Source organism: Vicia villosa, linkage group LG6 (genome assembly GCF_029867415.1).
Source record: "Vicia villosa cultivar HV-30 ecotype Madison, WI linkage group LG6, Vvil1.0, whole genome shotgun sequence".
Lineage (NCBI taxonomy): Eukaryota > Viridiplantae > Streptophyta > Magnoliopsida > Fabales > Fabaceae > Vicia > Vicia villosa.
In genome coordinates this window covers 115,809,533-115,815,532 of record NC_081185.1, presented here as the reverse complement: position 1 = coordinate 115,815,532, position 6,000 = coordinate 115,809,533, and positions in this window count along the sequence as shown.

The window sequence follows — 6,000 nt, the reverse complement described above, 5'->3', positions numbered from 1 at the left end:
TCGGGGTTTCCATACCACGATATCTCTGCAGAGATTTTCTTCTTCCAACTCATCTGCAGGTATCTTCTCTTCAAGAACGCCTCTGTTCCTGATGAGACAGTGATGGCTGCTCTCACCAACTTCCAACCGGAGACCACAAACACCAGGAGCTTCAGACATAATCCTTCTCTGAGTGTCTGTAGCCTTATCCAGAAAATCCTGACGAAAGGTATTCCAGAGGTTGTTTGTAGCATACTCATCCAGATGATTAAGGTGAGCAGCTCCTAGAATCTCCAACCAGCCATTTACATCAGCATGTAAAAGCTCCAGATATGTTTGAGAGGAAGGGGTTGGAGGGTTGATAGTGAACCTGGAGTCGGGAAGAACAACACTATAGGGATTAGGTGTTCTGGTGGGAAAAGGGTATGAGAGGGATGAAGAAATATCTGATGGAAGGGTTAAAGGAGAGGAGATATCAGATGGTGAAGAAGGTGGTTCCGAGAGGATGAATGATGAGGAAGAGGTGGTGGAGGTTTTTGAAGAGGGAGGTGATTGACGAGAATCGTCAAGGGGTTGATATATTTTGAGAGGGTCATAGGAGATCCTAACTCTTTTAGGTTTGGTTTCTGGTTCAGCAGATGCCTTTCTCTTTTGTTTCCTATCATTGTCTTGATTCCCAGAGTTTGACGATGGATTCATGATGAACTTTCAGATATTGGAAATTGCTAGGGTTTATGATATGAAAAGAGAGAGATGAAAAAGAAACCGAATGCAGAGAGAGAAATATGAGAGGGAAAAGAAACGTTTGAAGAGTATAAAAAGAAAACTGAAAGAGAGTAAATGATGAAAAGCATTTAATGTTACGTGACATGAGGAGAGATAATAATGACAAAAGACGTGATTTGCACAGTTACCTAAGTAGACGTCCCCTCAACTGCACGCACGCTTGTCCAGGAATAGTGAACACGTGTTTACCATCTGGATAGCCAGTTACAGCTGTTTTGCTTTAAAGAGAGATTCTGAATCAACTTAGACACTGAAACGTTAGTAATAACTGAATCACAATTTCTAATTGATTTCTATCAGAACTTCTTAACAAAAATTTCATATCAAAGGATACTCATACGTAAGAATTTCTCATCTTCTCATTCTGAGCTTGTTTCTGAAGACCCAATTTGTACCAATTATATTGAATCCATCTGGTCTAGGAACAAGATCCCAAACATCATTCCTTGTGAACTGATTTAGTTCTTCTTGCATAGCAATTATCCAGTCTGGATCTTCTAGAGCATGATCAACAGAAGTTGGCTCGATCAAAGATACAAGACCTAATTGACAGTCTGCATTGTTCCTAAGGAATGCTCTTGTTCTGATTGGATCATCCTTCTTTCCAAGAATGACATCTTCTGAATGACCAGAGATGAGTCTGGATGATCTTCTGACAGATGGTTCTACAGAAATACTTAGATCCTCCAGAGAAGCTGATACTTGATCTTCAGATTCTTTGCTTCTGAGAAGCTCTGCTTCTGATGCGTTGCTTCTTGGCTCAACAACTTCTGATATGTCAATATCACAACCTGCAAAATTATCAACTTGCTTTGGTTTTTCAGAACCAAGCTTATCATCAAACCTGATATTGATTGATTCTTCTACAACCAATGTTTCAGTATTGTATACTCTGTAGCCTTTTGAGCGTTCAGAATATCCAAGAAGAAAACATTTTTGTGCTTTGGAATCAAACTTACCAAGATGATCTTTAGTGTTCAGAATAAAGCATACACATCCAAAAGGATGGAAATATGAAATGTTAGGCTTTCTATTCTTCCACAATTCATAGGGAGTCTTATTTAGAATAGGTCTGATAGAGATTCTATTCTGAATATAGCATGCAGTGTTTATTGCTTCTGCCCAGAAATGCTTAGCCATATTGGTTTCATTGATCATGGTTCTGGCCATTTCTTGCAGAGTCCTATTCTTTCGTTCTACAACCCCATTTTGCTGTGGAGTTCTAGGACAAGAGAAATCATGGGCAATACCATTTTCTTTGAAGAATTCTTCAAAGGATCTGTTCTCAAATTCACCACCATGATCACTTCTGACCTTTATGATTTTACACTCTTTTTCAGATTGAATCTGAATGCAGAAATCAAAGAACACTGAATGAGTCTCATCCTTGTGTTTCAAGAATTTTACCCAAGTCCAGCGGCTATAATCATCTACGATGACTAATCCATATTTCTTTCCTCTGACAGATGCTGTTTTGACTGGTCCAAACAGATCAATGTGCAAGAGTTCTAATGGCCTTGAGGTAGAAACAACATTCTTAGACTTGAATGCAGGTTTGGAGAACTTGCCCTTCTGACATGCTTCACAAAGAGCATCTGATTGGAATTTCAGATTAGGAAGTCCTCTGACAAGATTCAGTTTGTTAATTTGAGAGATCTTTCTCAAACTAGCATGACCTAATCTCCTGTGCCAGACCCACTGCTCTTCAGAAACAGACATAAGACAAGTCACCTTCTGACTCATAAGATCTTGCAGATCTGTCTTATAAATGTTGTTCTTCGTCTTGCCTGTAAATAGGATTGAGCCATCCTTCTGATTTACAGCCTTGCAGGACTCTTGATTAAAGATTATATCATAACCATTGTCACTTAATTGACTGATAGATAAAAGGTTATGTGTTAATCCTTCTACAAGAAGTACATTAGAGATGGAAGGAGAGTTACCAGATTTTATAGTTCCAGAGCCAATTATCTTGCCCTTCTGATCTCCTCCGAACTTGACTTCTCCTCCAGACTTAAGCACCAGGTCTTGGAACATAGACCTTCTTCCTGTCATGTGTCGCGAGCATCCAGAGTCCAGGTACCATGACATGTTGTGCTTTGTCCTTCTTGCAGCCAAGGATATCTGCAATAGGAATAATCTTATCCTTAGGTACCCACATCTTTTTGGGTCCTTTCTTGTTAGATTTTCTCAAGTTCTGTTTGAACTTGGATTTAACATTGTAAGCAATAGGAGGAACAGCATGATAATTCTTAATGTGAGTTTCATGATATTTCCTAGGTTGTGTCACATGCTTCTTAGTGTGTGTAATGTGAAAACTTTGTGCATGTGAAGTGTGCCTAATATCATGAGAGTGGCCATACTTGAACTGATCATACAATGGCTTGTATGTGAGTTTCATTTCATCAACAGGTTCAAGTTTGTATGGGGTTTCACCCTCATAACCAATGCCAACTCTTTTGTTTCCAGATACGGCATATATCATAGAAGCTAGTTGACTTCTGCCAATACTTCTAGATAGGAACTTCCTGAAACTTAAATCATATTCCTTCAGAATATGGTTTAGACTGGGAGTGGATTTTTCTGAATCAGAAGGAGATCCAACATTATTGGATAGTTTTAAAAGTTTATCTTTTAATTCAGAATTTTCCAGTTCAAGCCTCTTTGTTTCAAATTCAAATAGCTTTTTCAGCTTTTTGTATTTAATACAAATCTGAGACTTGGATTCCAGAAGTTCAGTTAATCCGGAAACTAACTCATCTCTAGTAAGTTCAGAAAATACCTCTTCAGAATCTGATTCTGATGTAGATTCTGATCCGTCATCTTCTGTCGCCATCAGCGCACAGTTGGCCTGCTCATCTTCTGAATCGTCTTCTGACTCATCCCAGGTTGCCATAAGACCTTTCTTCTTATGAAACTTTTTCTTGGGACTTTCCTTCTGAAGATTTGGACATTCATTCTTGTAGTGTCCAGGCTCATTGCATTCATAGCACATGACCTTCTTCTTGTCAAATCTTCTTTCATCAGAAGATTCTCCACGTTCAAATTTCCTTGAACTTCTGAAGCCTCTGAACTTCCTTTGCTTGGTCTTCCAGAGTTGATTTAGCCTTCTGGAAATCATGGACAGTTCATCTTCTTCTTCAGATTCTGATTCTTCAGGATCTTCTTCTCTAGCCTGAAAAGCGTTAGTGCATTTCTTGATATTGGATTTTAATGCAATAGACTTACCTTTCTTTTGAGGCTCATTTGCGTCCAGCTCTATTTCATGACTTCTCAAGGCGCTGATAAGCTCTTCCAGAGAAACTTCATTCAGATTCTTTGCAATCTTGAATGCAGTCACCATAGGACCCCATCTTCTGGGTAAGCTTCTGATGATCTTCTTCACATGATCAGCCTTGGTGTATCCTTTGTCAAGAACTCTCAATCCAGCAGTCAGAGTTTGAAATCTCGAAAACATCTTTTCAATGTCTTCATCATCCTCCATCTTGAAGGCTTCATACTTCTGGATTAAGGCAAGAGCTTTTGTCTCCTTGACTTGAGCATTTCCTTCATGAGTCATTTTCAAGGACTCATATATGTCATAGGCCGTTTCCCTGTTAGATATCTTCTCATACTCAGCATGAGAGATAGCATTCAGCAAAACAGTTCTACATTTATGATGATTCCTGAAAAGCTTCTTTTGGTCATCATTCATTTCTTGCCTTGACAGCTTCACGCCTCTGGCATTTACTGGATGTTTGTAACCATCCATCAGAAGATCCCATAGATCACCATCTAGACCCAGAAAGTAACTTTCCAGTTTATCTTTCCAGTATTCAAAGTTTTCACCATCAAATACCGGCGGTCTAGTATAACCATTGTTACCGTTGTATTGCTCAGCAGAGCCAGATGTAGATGCAGGTGTAGGTGTAGTCCTTTCACTTTCATCAACCATCTTTTAAATGAAGCGTTTTTCTCTTCCTGAATCTTTTCTAAACACGGTTAAGTGCTTGCACCTTAGAACCGGCGCTCTGATGCCAATTGAAGGATAGAAAAACACTTAGAAAGGGGGGGATTGAATAAGTGTGACTTTAAAACTTGGACAATAAAAATAAAATGCACAATTATTTTTATCCTGGTTCGCTGTTAACGAAGCTACTCCAGTCCACCCCCGCAGAGATGATTTACCTCAACTGAGGATTTAATCCACTAATCGCACGGATTACAATGGTTCTCCACTTAGCCGCAACTAAGTCTTCCAGAGTCTTCTGATCACAACCTGATCACTCCAGGAACAACTGCTTAGTTCACTCCTAAGACTTTTTCTAGAGTCTACTGATCAACACGATCACTCTAGGCTTAGTTCACTCCTAAGACTTTTTGCTCAGCCAACTGCCAAGACTTCCTGCTCAGCCAACTGCCAAGACTTCCTGCTCAGCCAACTGCTAAGACTTCCTAGAGTATACTGATCAACTGATCACTCTAGTTCCTTACAACTTAATGTAATCTATTCAAGAGTTTACAAATGCTTCTTAAAAGCGATAATCACAACTGTGATATTTCTCTTACAGTTTAAGCTTAATCTCACTAAGATATTACAAAAGCAATGTAGTGAGCTTTGATGAAGATGAAGATTCTGAGTTTAGATTTGAACAGCGTTTCAGCAAGTTTGATATGAGTTGTTTTGGTGCAGAATCGTTAACCTTGCTTCTCATCAGAACTTCATATTTATAGGCGTTGAGAAGATGACCGTTGAATGCATTTAATGCTTTGCGTGTTCCGTACAGCTTTGCATTTAATGTTATACGCTTTTGTCAACTACCTCGAGCCTTGTTCACGCTGTGTCTACTGACGTAGCCTTTAGTAGCTTTAACGTTCCTTTTGTCAGTCAGCGTAGTCTGCCACGTGTACTTCCTTCTGATCTGATGTTTGTGAATACGACGTTTGAATATCATCAGAGTCAAACAGCTTGGTGCACAGCATCTTCTGATCTTCTGACCTTGAAGTGCTTCTGAGCGTGATACCATCTTCTGATCTTCAGTGCTTCTGATCTCATGTTCTTCTGATGCTTCCATAGACCCATGTTCTGATTCTGCTTCGACCATCTTCTGATGTCTTGCCAGACCATGTTCTGATGTTGCATGCTGAACCATTTGAGACACATCTTCTGAGCGCTGAATTATGCGTACTCTTTATATATTTCCTGAAAGGGAAATTGCATTGGATTAGAGTACCATATTATCTTAAGCAAAATTC